The 26,038-nt window shown below is 40.5% G+C and overlaps 1 protein-coding gene across 7 annotated transcripts in view; it reads right to left on the bottom strand.

The window, feature by feature from the left end:
* The window catches only part of PHACTR1 (phosphatase and actin regulator 1), a 303,804-nt gene that overhangs the window by 148,886 nt on the left and 128,880 nt on the right, over positions 1–26,038 (bottom strand). Inside the window, exon 1 of one of the 7 annotated variants that reach the window (XM_066324472.1) lies at positions 21,435–21,552. The exons of the other annotated variants lie outside the window; for them this stretch is intronic. The gene's annotated coding sequence lies outside the window, so the exon portion shown is untranslated. Of the gene's footprint in view, positions 1–21,434; positions 21,553–26,038 lie in introns of those variants that run through there. 7 annotated transcript variants of the gene reach the window in all.

Here is a 26,038-nt window from a genome sequence, read left to right on the forward strand (position 1 = left end):
TTGCTTTCCTTCCTATTTCCTCTGCTCATGGTACTAAACATCTCAGTGAGAATAAAAAAGAGATAAAAGATAAATAAATTAATTGCCAGCTGCTCTGGTGATTAATGCATACATCAATGTTGTGCTACACACAGTGATACAAACTGATCGGCTTGGAGTAAAGAGGGAAATATGTACAATTTAATCACTGACGACAACACAGGAATCAGGCCCTAGCAGAGTACTTCCTTTGGTAACATCTTCAATTTACTTAAAAAAAAAAAAAAAAAAAAAAAAAAAAAAAAAAAAAAAAAAAGAAGCCTTCAAAACCACCCCAGGAACAGCTGACATTTGTCAAAGGAGTTTGTTGCCAGGTGGAGAATCTTTCTAGTTGCAATGCACAACTCAAACCTAGGTACCTGAATATTTTAGATTTGCCAGGCAGCTACTGAGCTACTGCAGCTGGAAGACCCTGGTCCATGGCAGCAGCTCCAGGATGCTAGGCTGACAGTATTTCTGCTTACTACGTGGCACATCAGCAAAAATGGGAGGGCAAGGAGGAGGGAGAATCAACCTGAGACTCCAGCAGGCCAAAATAGAATATGACCTTTTTAGTTTTGCAGTTATAAACACAATCTTAAGCAACAATCCCAGCTTACTCCTGGCAGTCTTCAGCCCAAGAGAGCCAGATGATGAGTGCTGCACAAACAAAAGCAAACTGAAGGAAGAAGAAAGGAAAGAAAATGTCCCTTCTTGACTTTCCTTCATTCAGCAATACTGCTGCAGCATCGCATGTCTCATTCTTGCTCTACCTGCAGGGCTCTCCACGTCCTGTGCACATGCTTTGCCATGATGGAGCCCTCTCCTTATCTAGGAGAAGCCCTGCTTTATTTCAATGTGACGCCATATGGTGTGATGAAAGTGAACAGAAAAGGTTACACATAAAAAACACATAAGCTTAGGAACACCTGTTTGCTGCAAAAGTGAAGAACTACTGATAGCAAAGGCCTTTTAAGGATAAAAAGGAAGATGTCATCCTACCTAGCAGGACAGATGGAAAGTTGCTGAGCTGCCATTTGAATGCCCAAACATCTATGTGCAATTAATCCCCAAAGGCCTGATGAAGCTAAGGGTAAACACCAGCAATGAACCAATCTTCTGGAGTGCTAAAACAGCTGAGCAAGCAACCATTAGCATTAGATGATGCTGAAAGGAAGACAATCTTTATCCTAAAGTTATAGCTGAAGCTCTTCCTGTAGCAAAGCTTCCTGCAAGTCCTAGCACCAGAGCCATTAGTCACTAGAGTTGTAACAAGGTCATTACCTCTCATTTTAGAAAATCCACTCTCAGTTTTTGTATCTAATTTTGATGTGGCATGCCCTGCAGTTTTATGACTGCCTTGGAGCACACTGCACATCCTGCATAACTTTCAGATGAATGGAAACCTTTTTTGCCTTGACAATAGACATAGAATAAAGCAGAGTCATGAATTGATAGCACCCCTGCATGATCTGAACTGAGAGTTTGATATAGTTGCCATCTTGAAGTTAACAAAAAGTGGTTCCAAAAACCTCACTGCAATTACAAGTTTGAAACCAAGGAGGAATCTGAATTAAGTCCTGTGTGGCCAATTTAATAATTCCATTTAGGAAGGATCATATTTAGCATTGATGTGACAGCCTGACCCTGATAATTGCTTTGCCCCATGTGTTTGGAACTGTGGGAATAGACTCTACTAGTAAGATTCACTACAAAATATGGGCCTGACCCAGTGCTTATTCAAGTTAATTGGAATTTTTCCATGACATTAGCTGCACACCTTAACATACACCAAAAATCAACAACATTGGTAATAACTTGAAGACTCAAATCATTGTAGCAGCTTCCTTGCTAGTTTCTCCCTGCTTGACATTGAGAGGATAATGCATGATATTCCCTGGATTTTCACACACCACACCACCCCAAAATACCTTTTTCTTTCTGTACATAAATAAAGAAACAGCTCTCCACCTTCTGCTTTCCTTCCACCGAACCCAGAGCTGTCTTACATATACATGCTGAAAAATATTTTTAAAAACCTCACAAAATTAAACCCACAGTCAGGTATCAGGCTGAATCTATAATTCCTCATAAGGTTCTGTTCCCCCACAGCCTGCTAAAAAAAGCACAGCGGGGGGAGAAGTCAGTGTGCCTGTGTGTACCTGTGTGTCTAGCAAGCCCCTGGGGGAAAAATCTGGATCAGTCACAAATGCTCCTAGACAGCAAAAAGGGAGTGTGAAGGTCCAGAGGAGGAGTCCAAGCCTCTAGAGTAAATAAAGTCAAGCAACGGTCACCTCTGGCTAAGAAACAGGCAGAACTGCTCCCACATCATGGGTATGTTTTATACTGCTTCCTACAGAAATAGAAAACAAGGCACTTACGGTTTTGTTGGCTGGATGTTTGAAAAGCAAAGCAAAGAAAGCAATAGGAGGGTTCCAGAGCTGTGCATTACAGTTGTTTCATAAGAAGAACCTTAATTTGGACAAATCAAGTGTTTCACTTAAAATAACAAGGAAAATACAGCAGAAGTCCCAGATTTACATATGCAGTAGAAAACTTGAAACTCGGTGGAACCTAGCAAGGTTCTACTGTGATAAACTTATGACTTGGAACAGCCTTTTCTGGACACTCTTGAATGCAAAGAAAACTCAGTAAAACAGGTCACAGTCATCATCTTTCAGGATGCCACAATGGTTTTCTCCATGTTTTCTCAAGAATTACATGTCTCAAGATAAGAACAAAAGAAACAATGCTGAGAAAAAAAATCTCCTTTTCATTGCTGGTGCCTGGAGATCCTGCGTGATCAGCTTCAGATACCTGAGAAAACATCAGTCTTTCTAGAACTGCCACTTGGGATATCCTGAATCTATCCCTTTGAGAGTGTGTGGGATAGACGTGAATATCACAAAATCCCAGAAGTCTAGGACTTCCTGTCACAACCCCTTAAGGACTGAGCCATACACAGTGCTCTGTCTGCCCTGGCTCCAGAAAAGTCTGAGTCATCTGGCTTTAAGGAAAGCTTAAGAAAATAGGTCAAACTGAACTTCCCATCACAGGCAATTGCAATGAAGTCAATCAGCCTGCACAAGCATTGCTCTCAGCACAGACTGCCCTTGTATTTCTGTCTACATAACTAATCAAATTAATTCCTGATCATATCAAATAGCATGGCTTCCCCAAGAATGTAGAGACTAACACTCCCTGCTGATAATCTTTACTTATAAAAGTTGTTCCTCAGGTCAAAATTATGGAGAAGGATCACACTGCAGGAATCTTTGTTGAAGTAATAGATCCAAAGTAAGTAACAGAGCAGCTTGAAATTGCTAGACAGACCAAAAGATTTATTTCCAAGCAATTAAATGGATAGTTATTATCTCAGAAACTCTCCATTGGCTACTGAGCACCAGCCTACAGCAGACAAAGTTACAATCAGCACATAATAGGGATGACTGGATTTTTTTCCTTTATAAATGACTCATATTAAGTCTGTTGCTTGCAGTTCAGAACAGTTTACTTGAAGGTCAGGGATATGACTGTGCATGAAGCACATTCATTTAGGGAACACTTTCACATAGAAAAGGAAACAGCAAATGAAGAAGAATACGTTTGACAGACCTGGCCCCAAAGAGCTCACCTGCAGTAACACAGTTACAGACTCTTACCCAAACTTTCCAGGTCAGTGGCCTGGGACTTGCCATGTCCCCTGTGTGCCACTGGGGCAGCCACACAAAACTAACAGGTTTTAGTTTGATTTCCCATACCAGTGTGTTTAAAGCAATCCGAGAAATTCACAAAATGCAAAACCTTTGGAAGATGGAGGAATGGGGAAAGCCACACAGCAAGTCCAGTAAAGTCAAACTCTGACCAAGCTCAGACAGAGGATGAGAGGCTGAGCTGGGAGAACAAGCTAATGGTTCATGAGGACTAACAGAGATACAAATGAACAGGCAAGCAGGCAGAATCAAGTGGGAACATGAGATGAGAGGAAGTAACATTCAGCCAGAAGAGAAAGAAGATAAAGGGAAAGAGAAGGAAAAAAGAGAAGATCAGGAAACTTGTGAACACCTCCCTGAACTTCCAGGGTGACTTTGAAACAACAGACCCTCCCAACCTTCAGAGGCTTCCCTACCACTGACAGGCATTTTGCAATAACACATGAACAGTGCAGGAACTGTGTACTGAGGCAGCTGCAAAGGCTGATTAAGGTACAAATGCTGGCAAAGCTGTAGGGGGAAGCTTTCATAAGTATCTGCCTCCACTGGGCCTGACAGCAGCACACACTGTCAATCACCTCACTTCAATAAGTGCTCACATTTTTCTCAAATTAGAAATTAAGACAACACAATCCCTAGGAATAGCATACAGTTTCTATACATATCACCCAGTGAGCTAGCAGCACTGAAGTGAAGCAAGAAGCTTCTGACATTATCATGAGCATCTTTTTCAGTCTTTCCTCCTACAGCAAAAACATGGGGTCTTCTGAATGGTTCAGAAACCTGCATGAGGAACTTTTTATTTTCTCCAAAAAGAAGCAGAAAAAAACGATTTCTACTCTCCTCCTTTTAGCCCCTGTTTACTGTGGGCCAGTCACTTTTCATCATCAGACCCCTATCCCTCAGTCACTGCTTGTACTTTCACTGTGGATTAGTGTGAAGCACAAGCACAGAGGGAGAAGTTTACATCAGTCCCACCTCATCGTTCTCCTACCATCCCTGGAGTTTAACACAACCAAGCTTTACAACACTAACACTACATGCACCATCAACAGGTCTTGCTGACAAAAAAGCCATATTAGCCATTGTTTTCCTCTTTAAAACCTTGAATAGCAGTCAACACAAAGAAGTTGCAGTGTGCTAAAGGATCTGAAGAAATAGCTGTATAATCAGTTTTTGCTGAAATCCTGGAACATATTTTAATGTGAAACATGCCAAGCTCTTTAATGTTTGCCCATTGGTTAAAGCCTCAATATCAAAGGCTAGATTTTAGTAATTTCTTAGAGGCTTTTATAAAAGTGGGAAATATTAACAGCTAAAATCTAATTCAGCTTTTTCAGTGATGCATTGCCTGTAGTACTCTTCACAATCTTAGCCATCATGTGCATAAATTATTCACGAGAAACAAAAATCTAATCCTAATACATGACAATTTTGGAGGTTCTATAAATTCAACTGCTTCACCTGTATGATCCCTGATGTCTCTGTCAAAACCTAAGTCTCCAGGGAACACAGGTAGCAAAAAGAGCAGGATTGTGCTTTCCCAGAGGTTTAAACCAGAGAAGAATGTGACTGAAGGCTGAACTAGAAGGACTGCAGTACAATACACATTTCATTCACAGTGGAGTGAATGCAGCAAAATAGAGGTAAAACCCACTGCAGATCTTTTTTTATTACTTTGTATTACAAAAATTCCAAGGGGCCCCAGCAGAGCTTAAGGACTGCAGTATACAATGTACTCTGACATTTTAACAGACTTTTTGTCCTAATGATCTTCAAGTTTCCTCTAGAAGTCATCCTCTGGGCTTAAAGCTAAAGTCAGCTTCAAGACTTTGTTGGTTCAAGACTTTGGGAAAGCTCTAAGTGCATCATGAAGCCAATAGCAGATGGAAGTCTTTATGGGTTATTGCTGGAAATACATCACCAAAATGTATACTAAGAGGTCAAACACATCTATGTTCTTTACATCACCATGAACAGCTAAGAACTTAAGTGTTCATAGGCAGTACTTGAAGAGCATGCTAAGAAAAGATTCATGAGAGAACACAGTTTGCATTCTTGTGATGCTTGCACTGAGGCACATATTTCTGCAAAAAAGAAAGAAAAATTCCCCTCCCCACAACAGTTTAAGGTTTAAAGGTGACACTACTGATTACTTAGAGCCAAGCATAAGACCAAGTTGCCCAGGAAAGTTGTCTATCTCTGTTGGTTTTCAAGGCTGGAAGGGGTAAGTCCCCAAGCAATCTGATCTAACTAGGTCTGCTTTGAGTTCCAGATGTCTCATCCAAACAAAGTTATTCTATGACTCTAAAACATATACTCAGTAATATCTTCCTCTGACTTGTACATCTTCGAGGTAACAACCAAAGGCAATCTCAGGGGTGTGTGAGTATACTTCTGCACTCTGCAAGTTCCAAGCTTTCTTGTCAAGGTAACAGTTTTCAGCCACTCAGACAAGATATTTAAATGGGATGTGACCATGCTACAGCCCTTTGGTAAGAAGCTGGTGAGTCATGCTCATGGGAATACAAACAGCTTTTCAGTTTTCTCCAGAGAAGCCATTTGGCCTTCCTCCTCACGGAACCTGCAGCTTTCCTTCTTGAGAGATCTCATGCACTATAAGCTGCAAATAAGCTTTTCATACCAAGGCACTATTTTTTTTCCCCCGACCATATTTTGCCATTTTTCTAGCTGTTTCAAGAAATCCAGAATTATGTGTATTTTGTAATTATGCGTTGTAATCTTTCTGATAAAGGTTCCTCCATGACTTCCTAGCCACCTCCATCTGAAGGAATGCCACCTCCACAATCTGGTTGCCAGAAAACAGCTATCCTGGGAAATGCAATGTGTTAAATGACAGTGGACTGTTCTGCCTGCCTGAGGCACCACTCTTTTGATGTCTGCACAGAAACATGCTGAGGGGGAAATGAAAAGGCTATTGGCCCTGACAATACAAGGTACTAGCTGCAGCTGCACATGGGAGAGGAACAGGAATTCTGTGAGGGAAATCTGGCTTTCAAGTGGAAATGCAGGGACTGTTAACGGGGAACAAGTTTTTGCTTTGCTCTTTCTCTTGTTCTTCTAACCAAAGCAGGACTTAAAAGGGAGACAAGGTGAGAAAACAAAGAATAGGGGTTCTAGAGAATGAAGCATCTTATTATAAAGCTATTTTGAATAGTTGGCTTCATGCTTAGCTAGGGGATAATGAAGTTAGCAATTAGAGATGATGAATGGTTGAAGAGGCTTCATAATGATATGGAAAAATTTTCATCTTTATATCAGACAGGTTGAATTCAGGTCAAGTCAGTACCAACTGAACATGAATGTCATCTGATTTATTTCATCAGGTTTTGTGGAATGAGCTTGGTCCCTTGTAAGCTGTTTGAGACAAAGACTTATTCATAAGTAATTATCTGCAATAAGCACCTCCACTCGCATGAGGCAGGGCTTTGAACAAGGTACTGTTTCAAACAGCCCAGCTTTGAAAAGGTTGCAATTCAAGTAGATAAAACTGTAAAAGTATTACTTAAATATGACAAAGAGAAAGATGGCATTGTTTGTCTAATGCTTTACAGAAATAATGTGCTGGAGCTTTACTTGAATCTATGTTCAATTATAAGCCAGTTCTTCCTGCCTGGGCATTTAGAAATGGCAAAAAAAAAAAAAAAATGTTGGGCAAAACTGCAGTCTATATAAAGAAGCAAAGAACATAAGGTGCCCTTTACTAGCCACCATGTACATCAGCATCTTTCAAGAGTCTGCTTCTGCTCTCACAAATCTCCCCGGTGAGAAAGAGAAGGCGTGTTAGTTAGTACCAAGGAATGGCTTCAGCTTCTGGCTTGCTAGCAAGGGCTATAAACAACATTGTCTTTACACAATGGACAACTTCTCTTCTACTGAGTCACTGTTAGAGCAGCACTGGGGCTTGCAGGTCACAACTTGTAGTTCAGATCCTCTTCTGAAATTTTTGGCAGTTCAGAATTATGAATCCTCTCTTTTTTACAATTGGGAATAGTAAATAAACACATGAGATGAGATTAGAGGTATTGGTGAATGGACACTTAGTTAAGGGGCAAAAAGAGGTAGGGAAGCTGGAGGAGAGAAGGAATCTAGAAAATTAAGTTGATCCTGGAAGAAGAAAAAAAATTAAAACAAGGACAAAATACAGAGAGGAAATACACAGAGACCCTAGAGAAACTGCAGTGACCTCACCCATCAGTGGGGTTACACTGATACAGTCCGTTGTCACTGTCACTGATATAGCACGGATTTAAAATTCCATGCACTACAGTGCTTCACCTAGCACACTGCTAAGCAATGCTACTCTGCTGCATGCTCTACTTTGAGTCTGTGCAATGGGACCACATTTGGCATTTGCTGCAGTATAATCATGTTAAATAACTGGACTGTGCAAACTTTTTAAACATTAATTTCCCTACGTCCATAGAAGGACTACTACAAAACTAATGGTGTGGAGGAGCATGAATGGGAGTTTAACCCGTCATCAGCTCTCCATTCTAGGCTGCATTGTCCATACAGTTAGATTTTGTATTTTGACAATTGTACCAGAGTTTATGTAATTACAATTATATGAAGTTTGAAGCATGGACTAGGGCTTCTGGAGCTGTGAATGCCTCCAAGGCAGGAATGTGCTTATTGAGGTACAACCAAGTAATATTAAATCGAGGCATCTGAGAGAGGAGGTGAAGGCAGTGTCTCCATGGCTAGGAAGAAAAAAGTACAGCTTTGTAAGGAGAGACAAAGGGATTCTAGGTTTGGATGGTACAGGAGGTATAGTGTTTCCATCATTTCTTTCTGTGCCTTCTCCCTATCCTCTGAGAACTGATAGAAGCAGGCATTTTGAAAAACAAAGGAAGGGGGAAGGATTGCAGTTTGATTCAGGAGAAAAATTAGGAGCTAGCTGAGGTGCTAGATCAGTCAAGAAAATTCTTTACTCTCACTTAAACTTGTGTGTACTATTACTTATTCTTCTGAAGTTTTCTTTCATTGTTAAAAGCCCATGGATTAAATAAATCTGTCTTTACATCCTGTCTCCTGGCACATTTGACTCTGAACACATAACACAGCATTTTTGCTGCACAGTAATGGTGACATTGGGACAATTTTACAGACATTGAGATTTCCAGTGCATAGCCCCAGATATCCAAAGGCTTACAGCTGTCCAGTGTCAGAACTGGTCATGCTAGGCTTGACAAAATGACATAATTCAGGGACACTTATCAAGAGGATGCTAGCTTTTAGGAAAATACTAGGGAAGACTCATAGTCCTGAGGGTCCTGAGGCGTGAAGGACAACACCCACAACCTTTGTTTTTGTTCACATGTTTTGAAATTGATGGTGGTTATTCAGATACAGAACACATGTCTCAACTGCATCACAGAAGCAATTTAGAAAACACATTTTGCCTCTGCATATTAGATGCTTGTAAAATTTAGGGTGGCTCTTCCATGTCTCAGTAGACACAGGAAGTGCTGCACGCCTGACTCATTCGCCTCTGTTGACATGAGGCATGTCACTGTTTCAGATCAGAGACACTGTAATATCAGTGTCTTTTAGCTCTAAGGTCTAAAACTGTGTGCCAACATTCTGGAAAGTAATACCTTCCAATGGTCTACTGCTTGGGAGGATGGGTAGTTGTCTACCTTTCATTTTAATGAAGATTATAAAGGTTTTTTTGGAATTTTTCAATTGTTTCAGGCATCACTTGCTGGTATCTTTGGCTATAAAAGGTGCCTGGAATGACAGGTCAGATAAGGCACAGGCCTTTCAAAAATGTGAAAACATATTTCAAACATAGTTGTGCTGATAAAGATTTTTGATAATGCAAGCCTTGCAAAAATAGGTTTCCAGTAAACAATGGCTTTACACACTTGGGATGACTTAGTTAAAACCAAAATAGAACAGGGAGATGTCACAATGCAAAGCTTTGTGTTTGGATGGTTTGTATACCTTTATAGATTTAATCTCTGTAGATTAATCATTCTCTGTAGTTTACTGTGCTCACAAAATTAAACACACTGAAATTCAAACCAAGGATCCTGAAACAAACCCAGCCAGAGGCATTAACAATGCTCCAGTGAGTACGCTGGCACACTTTGATATTCCAGGTCAATGAAGCTTGTTCTAAGCAAAACATCTGGAGCATTCTAAATCCAGCTTGCTTTAAAATCTAAATCTATGCTGAGCTTCCCTTCATTTCTTTAAGATGCCTTTTAATTACAGTCCTGATCAATGTAATTTTACAAAAATAATTTCCTCTGCTACTTTCCCCATTAACAATTAAAATTACTATTTTCTCTCATTCTACTCCGGATAGCTTCTCAGAGCAGAGCATTAAAATCTTAATTTCTGTTCATTAGCACTGATTTTTGATCCAAATACAGAATTCTAATGTTGGTATATGGTATGAAGGTTTTAGAATTTAGTCATACCTTCCCCTACCTTTTTCTTCTCTCAGAGCTGGATTGAAACAGACACTTAGGGTATTTAAGGCTAGCTACAGATCCAAACTAAGAAAATTAATCTTCATTGCTTCTTAAGACTTTTTACAGGGAGTCACCAATATCAGAACTGAAATGCAAGGAGTACTTCCAACCCACTAAACTGATAAAGAATTATTTAAATAAGCATTCAATACATTTTGTGGTTTGTATATACGTATTCAACCAAGTGAAACTGGGCATCTTTGGAGAATGCACTTTCTTGGCAAAACCCTAATGCTATCAGATTCTGACCATAGGATATTATACAAAGATTCCACACCCTTACCTTTTGCCCCCTTTTCCTCATGGAAAAAATGTAACCAAGTAATGTTTCCCCTGTGCCAAATAGGCCCCACCTGCAGCTGCATTTTCAGCCTCAGTGCTGGAGAACATCTGTGTCTCTGAGGCTACACTGTGAGTTCATTCACTCTGAAAAGCAGACAAAGAAGACAGGCACCCTTCATTCCTCAAAAATGTTTGGTTGTTGCGTGGTGGTGTTTTATTTTTTGTTTTGTTTTGTTTTTAATTTACCACAATACTTTGAGGCCTTTCCTAAAACAGAAGTCCCAGAAGAGTTTGTTTGATAATTCTTCTCCTATATACACTGAAATTTCATTTTGGCCTTGTCTAATGGGAAGAACATCCCCCTGAATCTGTGTCAACTTTTCAGTGGCTTTACCTTCCCCCATAAAGCCATAAAAACTCCTACAAAGTCAAGGCACAGATTAATGCAGAATTAAACTCCCCCGTCATGTTAAACTGAATGCAAATACATGCAAATATTGCTTTAAAATGTCTTTTGCATTGCTCAGTATAAGGCAAGTGAACTCATGACTACAGATGTAATTTTCAAAGGAAAAAACACACTTAGAACCTCTCTGGCCACACTATCGAATGTTCTCTTCAAAGAGAACGATTTCATTGTAGTCTATATTGCAAAAAGCCTTTTTATTTAATTTAGATACTGTTTTATGGATGCAGAGAGAAAAAAATCTACTACTCAGTAATAGTAAGTCCAGCAGAATTCAGTACTTATGTAGCAAGAGCCCACTACAGTGGTGATCATCAGGGCATCACTGACACAGCAAGATCTTCCCAGATACAACAATACCGAAAGCAGAGCTCAACTGCATCAACAAACACAGAGCACCAGAAGAAAACCCCAGCTTGTAATTGTACTGCACTGAGTTCTGGAAGCCTCTGTAAAGATATGAGGCTTAGTGACTAAAGAAAAGACTCAGAAGGAGCTCCTGTCCCATTACATGCAAATGTACTTCCCCTGTGGATAATAACTGAGATACAGCAATGTCTTGCACAAACTGACTGCATCTCTGACGTAGGGCTGCAAGATACACATGAGGAGAGAGGAGCTTACTTTTAATGATGGCTCCAGTCAGCCTTTGAAGACACATTAGCCTAAAAATCTCCCAGTATCTTGGCAAGAAGTGGCTGCAAGCTACTACTACACCTAGGCCTGGGACTGGCATTTGCTTCAGAAGAGCTATATCCCCAGAAAGCAATGCATTGCTGCAAAAGGATACAGGGAGGATGACATATGATCTGGAAGAAGCACTGTGCCAACACACTGTGCCATGCAGATGCTCTGTTAACAGGCTGTGAGAAAAAGAACAGGAAAGAGCTGGCATTTTTCAGCTTCCTCAGGATTTGTGGTAAAAGCTAGCAACTGCACTGCCCATTGAAAAGAAATATCGAATGCGCGTGGGTAGTGTACAGCCTCTTATGCCAAGATGCAGAAGCAGCATCTCAGAGGTGGCTTTCCAACTATTTCTTTTCCTTTTTTGTTTCCTTTTCTAAAAAAAGAACTACTGAACCATATTCTGGCGCTTAGAAGCCTCCCAAAGATGATGTTTCCAGTGGTATATAGATTCTTTTGCTATTGCACAGACCTTTGTTTTTACATGCTTACAGTAGCATACTTGCATTACATATAAGAATTAATACTTTGTTTACCTAGAGTGTCCCTAAGGGGGCTGCATTATTGAGGTCTGAGGTGTCTCCATCCTTTTTCCTGCCCTGGGGCTGATTGCTAGCCTGCATCTTTCAGTCATGGGAACTGAAAGTTAGGTGGCCAAAAATAAAAGCTACTGCAAAGAAAACATGTTTTACAGAAAAAAGTATGAAAAGAAAAATCTATAATTATCCAGTCACATTAGTGACAGTGAGATCCTCACAGCTTTCCAACCACGTACAATTAGCAATTGTTTTAAACAATCAATGACTTAATTACAGCAGTAACTTCCCATTACGTTTCACAGGGAATGTATTATTTGGTGGGGTGCATTAGAAACTATAAAGCAGTACTTTCATTTAAAATACAAGCAGAAAGAATACCAGGGTAAGCAGTGTATGCCTGAGTACTACACGACTTCCTAGCAGCATTCCTCTCTGTAGTGCCAGTGGCTCTTTTTCTTTTGGGGTACACTTTTTCCTCACCAAATGAGACCTGAAGCTCCAGTCAGGCTCAAAATGTATCTCTTCCTGCATACAGAATCTCACCTACCTGCCCCTAAAGCACATGGTGGTACAGCACGTGCAATCCAGCAGTGCAATTGCCATCTACCACCCTCTTACTCTAGGTGACACATTTAGACGTGGCTTGAATAAGACAGGACTCTTGTCAGTAACCACTTTTCTCTTTGAACACTAAACTGTCGATATGTTCCTAAGATTTTTTGTCTCTTTTTAAAAAGCTTCTTACTAGCAAAGATTAATGACTTTACTGTCCCTGTGAAAAATAGTGAGGAGAGCACTGCCAAGCACAGATACGATTTATCTATCTATATATAAATCTTACTGCTTAGCCTTGATTTGCTGCAGAAACACAGTTTTAGCTTGGTATGAGATACTCATTTGCATCAAAGCAATTGATAAATTGATGTCTACCATAAGAGCTGGCATCATAATCTAGTACCTCAAGATTTTGTGGTTCATTATCATCTCAAGAGTGCCCAGGTCTGAATTCAATTACATGTTTCCAGAATTCAATTTCAGTTTCATGTAGTGATTGTAGACTTCTAGATTCTGCCCAATAAAGCCAAGAAAAATATTCCTATTGAGTTTCAACTGGCGCCTGGTTCCTTGTCCTTGTCCATTGGGCATTTCATTACAAGTGGGAGAAATCTGCATTGCTGGGACACATGTTGAAGGATCTACCTACTGCTTTCAGAAAATCACTGCTGCTTTGATAAAAATGCAACTGCTTACACGCATTCTTAGTTTCCAGGCTGGGTGGAACAAGGGCCCTCACCAAGGGAAGAGCCACCTCATCCAGCTGCAGGGAGTGCATCCTATTTTGGAACCCAAATGGCACGCCTGTTGCTCAGAGAACATATATTCTCTCAGACTCTCAAGAAAAAGGAAGCCAACACAGGAAACAGCTAGGGCATGCATTTATAAATGTAGTGTTTTTGTCCTCCTAGCCCTAAACAAGGGTGAGAAATGGCATGTCATCACTCTGCTTTGGAGATGGCCTTCAGGTAGGCTACTGCCTGCTTGGAGAGAATGAGATGAAAGCAAGCCAGCAGCAACCTGTCCCCTCCCTCCAAACTCTCTGACCATCAGCCCCACTCACTACATCTTTGCCAACCTTCAGTGCTAAACCTGGTATCCCACTCCCCTGAGCTACTGCTTCTGTTTCCAAGATTAGTTGGTACGAGTTCTCTTCCCTGATGCTTTGCCAATTACAACCTACAGATGCTGGAAGGCAAGGAAGGCACCTAGAGTGTGTCCTTATGCAAACATGGACATTCACATAAGGCACAAAGTTGGCCTGAGAAACAAAGACACACACCTGACAAAGTACTCCATTCTAGATCATTTACCTTTCTTTTAAGGATGATAAAGTATATCACAAATTAGTTCACAGAACGAATTTAATATTTTGTTGCATTCTTGAAATGGGAATTGTTTTTCATTGTCTTATAACATTCAATCTCTGAGGTCATGACACAATGAAAGTTTCCTTGTAATAATTGCATAGAGGCTTCAAAAAGAAATTTGTTTCCCTAATGGAGTGTCACCAGATGATGATTAATTTGTCTCTCCCTTGAGATCTCAAAGAAAGAAGATTTAAAAATAACCTCAACTAAATAAAAAAGGCCGATCTGAAGGTTCATGTTTTCAAATATGACTAGTAACTACATGGGCCTAGCTTAATATGCATTGAAGACTTTCAAAGGCAAGGGGTGAGAACTTTCTACAAGGCAGTCTCCCCTTTAAAATATATTCAGCCAGCCACATTAGCAAACAAACAAAAGCACAATTGTTTGGGAAATGTAAGCCTAAACACCATCAATTTTAATCCTATCTTTAAATACAATTTCTGAAGCGACAGCATGGACTTCACAAGCAGAGAGCAGAGAAACAGCAGAGAAGGACTCCTGCAGACACAGTCACACACATGACAAAAGCAGGGTTGCAAGTGCAGCAATTGTAACAGCACTTCTTCAGGGAAAACCAGCTTGTAAGCAAAAAAACTCAGGTACTAAACAGGTCAAAACCATTCCAAAATGACTCAGAAGTCTCAGAGGCTGAAAACAACAGGTCAGTTTTAACGGCTGAAAAAAAAAAAAAAAATCTAACTTTGTTCTTCTGAGAAGTTATCTAACTTTGTTCTTCTGAGAAGTTATGCATCAAAAACAAAAGCATGAACACAAGCAGGGCTGGTTTCCAATTAAGCACTGCTACAAAAAATTCCAGGGTAATCTACACTGTGGATGGACACAATCTTGATGTAACAAGGAGAGAGTGTGGCATCAGCACAGATTGTGTCCCATTTAAACATGAGTTTGCAGCTTCTGATTTGCAGTCCATCCCTCAGTACAGTTTGGGTCAGTCTGTGGATTTGGTAATTAGTGTTGGTGCCTACGATGAAGGTCAGAGACTCAACCATGGTTTCTTTATTTTGGATTGGTCCCTGCAAGAAATGTTGGTGTTTAGCCACTGCCGATTTTATTTTTTTTATTTCATGGTTTCCCCTCACCCTCCTCAGCCTGCCAGCTTTCCAAGACCAGACATTTTAGTGGCCACTCTAGATTGGTGGTGCTGGGTTAATTTTGTTAATTCCCTTTTTCTTTGAGCAAAAATCCCAACAAATCACTGTTCAACACCATGGCATCCAGACGAAATGCCTCTTCTTGCTTCTGCTGTTTAAGGCATCTGTAAATAACTGATAAGGATTACTTATCTCTGCAGATGGCTCATGCTTTGGCAGAAGGGGGGAAATCCATCACCTCTGGCCTAAAGGAGGATTCTTAAGTGGAGGTTAGTCACTCCTGCTGCTCATGACTGTACACTCAAGCCTTGGAGCTACTGCAATCTCCATGGCTTGTGAATGGGCCAAAGCTTCTTTCTCACTGTGATAAATACGCAGAACACCACGCCAATTAGCTCAGTACACTGCTAATGTAAGATAGCATAAGTCTATCAAGTTCAACATGGCTAAACCCTTTACTCTCACTTGTGATGTGACTTCCAAATGGGAGCAATAAATAACCGTCACCTGAATGCTAAATCTGTCTCTCCCCTCAAAGAACTACACTTGCTCCACATCCCGTGGAGATGAAATATCCCTGGCCAGCTCCTCCATGTGAGGTGAACACTGAATCATAGAAGCATTTAGGTTTGAAAAGACCTCCAAGATCAAGTCCAACCTTTGACCGAACATCGCCATACCAACTAATCCATAGCATTTAGTGTCATGTCCAGTCATTTCTTGAACACTTCCAGGGATGGTGACTCCACCACTTCCCTGGGCAGCCCATTCCAATGCTTTACCACCATTTTAGTGAAGAAACTCTTCCTGATATCCAACCTAAACCTCCCCTGGCACAATGTGAGGCCATCTTGTCTTGTTGCTGGCTGCCTGGGAGAAGAGACTGACCCCCACCTCACTACATCCTCCTTTCAGGCAGTTGTAGAGAGTGTTAAAGTCTACTATGAGTCTTCTTTTCTCAAGGCTAAACACCCTCAGATCCCTCAGCTGCTCCACATATGACTCACTCTCCAACCAGCTTGTACTGGCTATACAGTATAAGCAGTTATACCATGTCTATGAAGAAATAAAGCAAAACAGGCAAATTTAAAGTATGTGTGGTCATAGCTTGGGCACAGCAGCAGAGTGGACTGGCCTCTCAATGCTAATGATCCCACCAACTTTCTTTCAATGCTCATTTCAAGACCCGAAGTTTTTCTCAGGAGATATAACTCTCATCTGGGTCAGGTCTCCAACGATTAGATTTGCTTTGCCTTTGGGAAATAGAAAAAGTACATTTGGCTAGTTACATCATTTAGATCTTTTCACTCTACTCTGTAACTGCTTAGAGTTGCAGAAATGAAAGGAGAAAAGCCATTGCTTCTTTATTTAATTCCTTCCCTAAAAATGTGATCCTGCCCCCCTCTACTTCCCATCCTTATTCTCAGCAATTTTTTATTTTAGTTACTAAAAAAAGATAATATACTACTTTCAGGTTCTGTTTGTTTTTTTTTAAATTAAAATAAAGATGGGTCAGAAGCCTCATATGCTTAAACACACCCCTATTCACTTGTTTCAGATTGAGACAAAATACTTGGCAGAGAAGCAATCTACTGTTCCCTCTGCCCCCCCAGGAAAAACAAAAACAAAAACAAAACCAAAAAACACAACAACAAACAACAAAGCAAAATAGTCAGTAAGGCATTGGCGAACATAAAATAATACAAAATTCTTAGCTGTCTAGATCAGCAGCATGCAGGCAGTAAAACTGAAAGAAATCTCATTAGCATGACATAACAGTCAATTATAGTAAGCAAGATTTAATGCTAAGTACTGCAGCCTGATTAATCAGCAGATATTCCTACCAGTGAAAATGGTGCTCTACAAGTTTCAAGTTTAAGTTCACTGCACCACATTAAGCAAAAGGTGGGAAAGGTACAAAGGGAGACAGATTCATCTTTTGTGTAATTGTGCTGCCTCCAAAAGCAGACTCTTTTCATTCTTGAAAAGCCTCTGACTTGATATCAAATCCATACTCAGAGGGATTCTCCTGATCATCATTTCCCAGTAGGATATTGAAGCATTTTTGCTTTGCAAGTGTTTTCCCAATACATTCCTAAAGGTATGTAAATTGACAAAATGAAAAAGACAAAACATTTTGGATTAGGTTCACATCCTAAGAGTCATACCTGAGGGCAAAACACACCACAGAAGGTATGTGGTGGGCTTGAAGCCCCGACAACGATCACGCCTAGAAAAGGTGCAGTACTGGGGGTTTGTTTTCAGGAATGCCTGGCCTCACTGTGCTCAGCAAAACTGAATTTCCCATGGCTTAAGTTTAAAAAAAGACCCCAAACCAAAACCCCAAAGCTTTTATGTGAAGTTCTTACTCACACAGACTCTCCCAAATCTCTTCTACAACTTAAAAGACTCATAATAAGAATCTGTCAAAGTTTTGCCTACTCTTATACTGAACTGCTACAGAATGAAGGACCATTTTAACATTATACCACTGAATTGACCACCCTGACATCATGAAATCCCTTCTGATCTATATTATCCTCTTGATGCTAAGTAGCATTGGTATAATCAAAATTGAATTTTGGTAAATTGGAAAACAATTTTGGGAAAAGTTGTCTAACTCAAATTCAAGATCTCTAAAAGACTAAACTTTGAAAAAATAACATGAAAATTTGTGAATAATGCTACAATTTATTTTGGTAATGAGAAAATTCTGAGCAATCATATGAGACTTTTTTCCTATTTCACTGCTCTGAAACAACTCAAAGTGTGACAAAAACTACTATCAAGCAAGAATATTGTTTACTCCATAGTATGGGCTTCCTTTCTTGTTCTTTCCATCTGTCATGGGGAACAGGAAATAACTTTTAATCAAAACTTGACTCTCTTAAAAATGCTCTCTCTTTCTGAAAAAAGCTTTTTCACTACAGCTGCACTTTCAGAAATTTCCGGCATTGTCTTGGTTTGCCTACATTGTGAATTTATGTGGCTCTGACAACTGGTTAAGAGAACTAGAAAATCAAGCACATTTTTCCATTTCTTACAGACATTTCACATGGGTCTATCAGACCAAGACATGGTTATTGTGGGAAACAAAAATTACTTAGAGGCAGAAATATGGCAACGGTGGTCAAAGTCAGAGCAGCGGCTGCAGTTTGCTCTGCACTTCACTTGTAAGTGCATTCCACGTTTCCCCATGCGATTTTATTTAAAAAATACAACCTTGTGCAGATTTTTCTGGGTTAGTTTTGGGGTTTTTTTGTTTGTTTGTGTTTTGGGTTTGTTTGCGGGGGGTTTTTTTGGTTTTGGTTTTTTGATTGTTTGCTTTTGGTTTTTGTTTATTTTGGTTTGAGTTTTTTGTTTGGTTGGTTTTTATTTGGTTTTGTTTGTTGTGGGTTTTTTTGCTTGTTTTACCCTCTCAGGTTAATAAAGCACAAAATCTCTAACAGACACATTTGCTCCTTTATCAGCTTGATAGGCTGTTAAAAATGCCAGACACCTTCTGTTCAACTGTCTGAGAATGGTAGGCTTAGAAAGTTTGAGGCATTTGGACTTTACTCACATACCTATTCAAGTCTATTGCATGAAAATCAAGGCAAAAATAACAAAGTCTGGGACTGTTTCTCAGTTTGATAAATCAAATCCTAGCTTCACTGCTGAGCTCCAATTTTTCTTCTAATCAACATATGAAAGATTGTGTTTGACTATTTTCTTTCTTTGTTACCCATCACATAGAGTTTCCTCAGAAAAGTTCTCATTTGCAGATCATTTATCCAATAAAGCATGATGACTCCTTCAGAGATTAAAAGTCTATTCTTCAGTAAGACTGACCACCTCTTATGAAAATTAATAGGTCTGTGTTTTCCTACCTATCTAATCCTCACTCTTACTGCCCTTACAGAGGTAATGCATAGAAATAAGTGAAGATGCTGAAGGAAGTTTTAGTTCATTCAGCTTCTGATCTCCTGAGATTGCAGAGCAGAGAGAAAGATTTTGTAAGAAGACATCTGAATTACATTTTTTTTTCCCTCAATATCTTTGAAAGATACTGTAGTGATATGCTGTGATACAGGACTATCTAGTGAGCTTTCCTGAAAGCTGTGAACGTATTGGACTACACAGATGTCGCCTATGATATGCAATGGCATTACAGAAATGATGACTATAACCTTGCCCTGCAGAGAGACGACATTCAGTGGTTGAGGTCACAGGAGAAGGACATTCTCCTGCAGCTGCACCCCAAGACAAGATAAACTGCTTCTTAATCTCAACTGGCCATGGGTCTGTATTTTGGGAGCAGAACAAGCAGGGCTACAGCCTCAATAACAGAAATGAGTTACAAAGACCCAGCTCTGCTTCTTAGGAAGGCCGGTGCAGGAAGTGTAGCTCTGCTAACACATCAGCAGGGGGAGTGGAGTTAGATCACTGCTAGTTAAAGTCACAATACTGTAACTGTTGTATGATTCCAGTGGCAACTACAGATATGAAAGATGCCTTATACTTATCAATGTATTACCTGAAGTCTTTTTACTGTGGATACCTCCACTGAGAAACAAACTCAGGAAAAAGATTTGGCAAATACTGTAAGCACTGACAAACCTCTGAACATGAGGCACAGTTAGCAACACCACTATTAGGGAGGACCAATAATCATGCATCACATTTTACAAACTTAGGACAAAGATGACAAAGTTACTGACCACTAAAATCTTCCCCTCTTAGATGTAAGGTTTAGACAAACAATACCATAAAATAAACACTACAATCACTTCTTAAATAGAAACTAGAACAGCACAGGACAGTGCAACTATCTAGGCAAACGTAAGGTCAAGGTCATGACCTGCCAGGAAAAAAAAGAAACAATAGAAAGAGAAAAGCTGTTATTTTGCTTTACTAGAATGGGTTGGTGGAGAAAATGCTGGGGATTTGGTTTGCATTTCCTGTTCTTTCCCAAACTTCTACAACATCAGCAGAGTTGTTTGACTTTTGTAGTCTCCACGTGTTACTATTTTCCTGCTGTCTTTAGATGTCTAGCTTCATTGTGGATGGGTGAGTTTCAAGATCTGTTTGTGTCCCCTTTAAAAGACAGCAGAGAAGTATGCAGAGCAGAATACCCATTTTGCTCCATGTCATGAACGTATCTATTTACCTGGTTGTGACACAGGTCTATAATCACAGCACCCCATGCCAGCAAACAGCTTTTTTCTCCCTGGCTGTGTTTTAGAACAGCTTAACCAGAAGCCCATTACTTCAATTTCTTTGTGCTAAATAACTCAGGCAAATATCCCTGCTAATCAATGGAAGACCAATTCCATAGCTAAAATCCAAGCTGAAAGGTACCAGAGAAATGGCTGATCTTTGCTATGAATGCATGGCTTTCTTCACCTACAGTAGAAGTTGTTCCTGTACATTTTCTTTCCACTCCCAGGTGTCAGTTTGTCCCTAGCTCCTCTTTGCAGCCTGGCAGCTGCTGTAGTTCTGCCTAACCACGGAGTACAGAATCAGCATAAAACTGGCTCAAAGTTTAAACTCCATTTCCAAGTGCATCCTCTGGCACATTTCTGAACAAGCCTTTTCTTTTGTCTCCACCTTTTTCTCCCTCCCTCCCACCGGGTTACAGGCTTATCCTGTTTTCATGTAGATGTACAGACATTGATTTTTGGTAGCCAGCAGTTATTGGTAAAATACAGCTGCATTTTCTATGATCATGCAGTACCTTCAAAATCATATGTCAACAACAGGGTTAAAAATAATAAAATGGCAGCAGAACATATTTGTGCCCTACCTTAGCGTTTTATCACCCTTTCCTGAGCTTCTTTGTGACCGAGGGCTGAGAAAAGTACCACTAGACCATTTCATGTCTTCTAGATAACTTTCCATACCTTCTCCACTGCTTGTGCTGTTATTCAGTAGTTACCGTGGATCTCAGTTTCAGTAGGATTTGCAAGTCAATCCTCTATCTGTAAATCCCAGATGGCTCAGTGATTTTTAGCACAGCTATTGATCTCTTCAATTCATAGATACCGGCTTCTGGACAAACACACCCTGCTGCTCTCATCAGCCCCACCTGACTGCCACCAGCAGAAAAGATGACTTTGTGGACCCAGACACTACCTGCTAATAATACTGCCACTTTGAGCAATAAAATTAGGCAGGAATAAGCATATGGTTTGCACGTTTGCCTACCTGATTACAAGGCTGCTGCCAGGCTCCCTCCCTTGCTCTGCAACAGCTGTGCTTTTGGCAGCTGAGAAACAGCCTTCCTAAGTGTCATGCTCTGAAAACACGCTCTACACACACCCATCCAGCCTTGCCGTGCCAGACAGCCCCTTCTCCACTGTCAGCCAGCCGAAAAACAAGTTGCAATTCAAAGACCAGCTCCCGTATGAAAGGAAGATACAGAGGTCAGAACAATCAATGCAATTAAGTGTTCTGAAAACCACGCAAGGCTTCTTGTAAAATGGGAACAATTGGGTTTTATCTGCCCTTTCCCCTCCTCTCATACATCACCTACAAATCAAGAAGGTCTTCAGCAGATAGCTGCATATTTAGTGCCAACTGCTCTGCCTTTTTCATTGTATACACCACTGCAGAACAGCCAGAACACACTTGGGCTCCCGGGTTGCACAGAAGGCAACTGCTTCTTACCTCTATGAGGTAGGGGATCATGCCTCCTCACTGAGACCTCTGAGGAAGATGACAAGGAAACGAGCCAAAGATCTAGCTAGCTTTCCCCCCCACCCATGCTCTTCCCTGCAGATCACTAAGCTTGCTGCCATAAAGCAAGTAGCACAGGGCTGTGGCACCAGTAGGAGATTTCGGGCCAAGTGGCATGCTATTTTATATTACTGTGACTCGTTCACATTTTGAATGTTGTTTGTTGAGCTTTGTTACATGCAGTTTTGTCTCCTTCTGCAGGGAATTACTCAGCCAGGCAGTCACATGGCTGTAGCACCATAATTAGAGGATTCAAAGCATGCTAAGTGCACCTAGAAATCATATGAGGTGGGGAGATAAACTCAAATGATGACAAGGAACTACTATTTCTGTGCAAGTAGGAGCTTGTAACTTCCCCAGTGTGCACTCTCCCAGGGCTTGCTGTCACAGAAAAGCCCTATGAGTTATGGAGTAATGTTAACCCACCTCAGCTTGAAAGGAACCCACCAGTACACGGAGTTCATTATGTGTAGTGGTGTGGTTTGAAGTTTTCCCAGTTTTATATACATCTGTTTGTCCTTTACTATTTCAGAATGGTTTTTCCCATGTACCCATGTGTTTTCCCAGAATGGTTTATCTCAGTTGCTCGTTATTAATCTATCATCGTTAGGTGACACCTGGGTCGTGCCTGTCACTTCGAAGCCTCATCCTGATCTCTACAAAGTTCTGGTGGGGTTCGGGTTCTCCTTCCCCCTTTGTTTCTTGATTTGTTCTATGGGTTGTCAGTTGGGTTTGGGGTCACTCCCTTCCCATTCTGGACTGGTTCCAAGTTGTACCCTCCCCACTCCCCCATCCCGATACTTAAGGGAAAAAAGCCTGCAAGTTTGGCGGGCTGATTCCTAGGTGAAAGGAAGTTGTGAGAATTTAATAAAACCCAATTGAAGTCCCCCAGTTGAGTTCCATCCCTTTATTTCTCTCATTGTTCACTCTTCTGCTGAGGCAAGAACCTACAGGATTGGAACTGTATTCCAGAATACAGGACCGTGCCTTTTTGTGACGCTGGTGCCAGAGCTGGCCAGGAAAAGAAGACAAAAGCCCCGAGAGAAGCACCACACCGTCACAACTATGTACTGCAACCCTCTCTGAGGGGGGAGCTGAGGGGTGGCTGACAGCTGCGACCATAGAATCACAGAATATGCTGAGTTGGAAGGGATAACCAAGAATCATCAACTCAACTCCTGGCCCTGCACAGGACACCCCAAGAGTTGTGTGTTTGAGAGCACTGTCCAAATGCTTCTTGAACTCTGTCAGGCTTGGTGCTGTGACCACTTTCCCTGGGGAGCCTGTTCCAGTGCCAACCATCCTCTGGGTGAAGAACCTTTCTCCTGATATTTAACCTAAACCTCCCCTGACAAATTTAGGCCATTCCCTTGGGTCCTGTCACTGGACAGGACTGTCTGTCCCTCCTCTTCCCCTCACAAGGTCTCCCCTCCATCTCCACTTTTCCAGGCTGAACAGACCAAATAGCCTCAGCTGCTCCTCACACAGCCTCCCCTCAAGGCCCTTCACCCTCTTTGTTGCTTTCTTTTGGATGCTCTCTAACAGTTTCATATCATGCACTGGAAAATAACCTCAGGAAAAAGAGGTACTACTGCAAGGACAGGTTCTGCCATTTATGTGAGTTTTTTGCACATTCTGAGCTGCTGACATTTGCGGACACTGTGATAAAATTTGTGGGCTGATCTTCCAGCACACAGCAATTAAGCAGGGGCCTGGATGTCTCTTGGGATTGCTGCATCTTTTTTCTCTCTGAAAATCTTTCCACTTTGAGTATGACACCATAAACATTCTTGTCTCTTCAGCAAGCTGCCATTTCCTTACCCATTCCACTTACCACCTGCAAAGCATTCAGGGAACCCCACAGGAAATTAATATTCACAACAAAAACAGAAAAAAGAAAATGTTTAAGTCCACTTGGTTGCTGAATATTTTAATGTGGGAGTCCCCAAACTCAGGGGATATTCAGTGATGGGATGGATTTGGTATTGGACTCAAATCTGAATGAAAACTGGTGTATATTAAAAGGCACAAAGTAGAAAGCTGACAGAATATACCGATCTCTGTGACTTTACTGTCCTAAAATTATTAGACTCTGGAAGGGACATATAATACTTGTTTAACTTTGTATCCCATTTTCAACGGAAACCTTTACAATAAAGAGAAAAAGGGGTGCTTAAAACCAAAATAAAGTCCCTTCAGTGGAGATCTAGATAAAACCTGTTACCTGTCTCGGGAAGAAGTCAGCAGTTACTCCTATAAATCACCAGCTGAAGGGAAAGCAGCAAGTAAAGCAGGCTGGTGATACTGAGTATTTTGAACAGTTTAGGAAAGCAACACCTAATGATGATCTCATGAACATCCTCGGTAACCTGACACAATGCTTCACACAGTTTCATCTTGAACTGTTTGTGCTTGTCTGCTCCAGTAAAGAGCTCTTCCTTCAGCTGAATTTTTCAGTCTCCAGCCTCATCTAGGTTGTGACCCAGGTTAGTTGCTTGTAACAACAGCTTAGAAATGCATGGTGGACTCTCATTAAGGGGATTGACATTTACTGAAGAATCAGGTGCTTTCTCTTGCTAGTTTCAAAATGTGCAGTGTAAAAAAACCCCAGATCTTAGATTTTAGTTTTTTAAACACAGTAATAAATACAAAAAAGCATTCTATGCAATTGTTCTTTGATTTGCTATGTATGGCTGGTCCATTTTTTTACTTTCCATGCTTTAAAAATAAACCTCATCAAAGAGCTGTGATCCTAGCATGTTCACATGATGTGGGGAGCTGGGATTCCATGAGAAAGCACAAAGTTCTGCTGCTGTGCTGCACACAGAAAGTCTGAACATTTTGGGTAGCCATTAATCCTCAGTGCAGTTCCACCAGGTTCACTGAACACAGTGCAGTGTGTCCAAACCAACTGCCTTTTGTTTCTGCATGGTAGAGATAAATATGAAAAAATCTCATTTCATCAAAATTGTAAAAAAGCTTTAAGACCTATCAAAGTGGGAAATGGGCAAAGCTATCTTGTATCAAGCACAACATAAATGTGAAACAGAGACAGCAATACATTATTCTAGTGTTGCTAGACAGACTTATTTTTAAATGCTGTATCTCTGTGAAACATGTCTATCGAACTATTTTTTTCTTTCCTCAGTATAACACATAAAAAAGCCAGAACAGCAACAAATCCAAAATCTCTTCTACTTCAAAGTCCCTAGAAATAATGTGAATGCCTAGCAGAATTTTAATGACACAGAGAGATTTACTGCAGATTAATTTGATTAAGCATCACTAAATAATGAGGAGTTTCAGGGGACTGTAAGATACTGAGGGTTTCTGAATACAGTCTTTTGTCCCTAATACTTTGAGCAATTTATTAATAGAGTTCATATTATGTGGGGTTTCACAGATGCAAAGTAAATGCATGTTGTCTTAAAAAAAAGTCCACATTATAAATATTCCTAGCAGAAAAATGAGGTATTTCAGAGAAAATTCACAAACCAAAAATGCTTTAGAAACAACAATAATACTTTCTTAGCATCTACCATTTTCCAAAACATTTCACAGAAAGCGTAGCAAATTAATCCTTACAACACTCCTTTGAAATTCAGAGATAACTAATTCTTTTACAGATAAGGCCAACTGAGGTAGGAGAGTAAAATTGTTTGGCTAAAGACATAGGGAAAGCTAAGGCTAAAAGTTAAAGGAGTATTGGCAGATAACATGCTTCCAGACTCACATCTTACATTCTTCTTAACGAATAACCCATAATTTAAAAAAATAAGGAGGGTAGTATCTCTCTCTGTATTGAAAGGCCACATAATTCTGGGAGAAGCAAAACAACTCTGTGCCTGTGTGAAGAATAACTACATAGTTCAACCATAAAGGTGCATAACATCCTTTTTAATACACAGACAGTTGTACTGGAGGAAAAATACAGTCAGAAAAGCTCGGCTTGACATGAGTCTCCTCCACCCAATCAGTCTGGACACTGTAACCCCCATAACAAAAGCAGGAGAATGAAAATTGCTAGTCCTCAGTATCCTGTAAGAGAAAGGCAGCATATGTGACCAACAGCT

This window comes from Sylvia atricapilla, chromosome 1 (assembly GCF_009819655.1).
Source record: "Sylvia atricapilla isolate bSylAtr1 chromosome 1, bSylAtr1.pri, whole genome shotgun sequence".
Lineage (NCBI taxonomy): Eukaryota > Metazoa > Chordata > Aves > Passeriformes > Sylviidae > Sylvia > Sylvia atricapilla.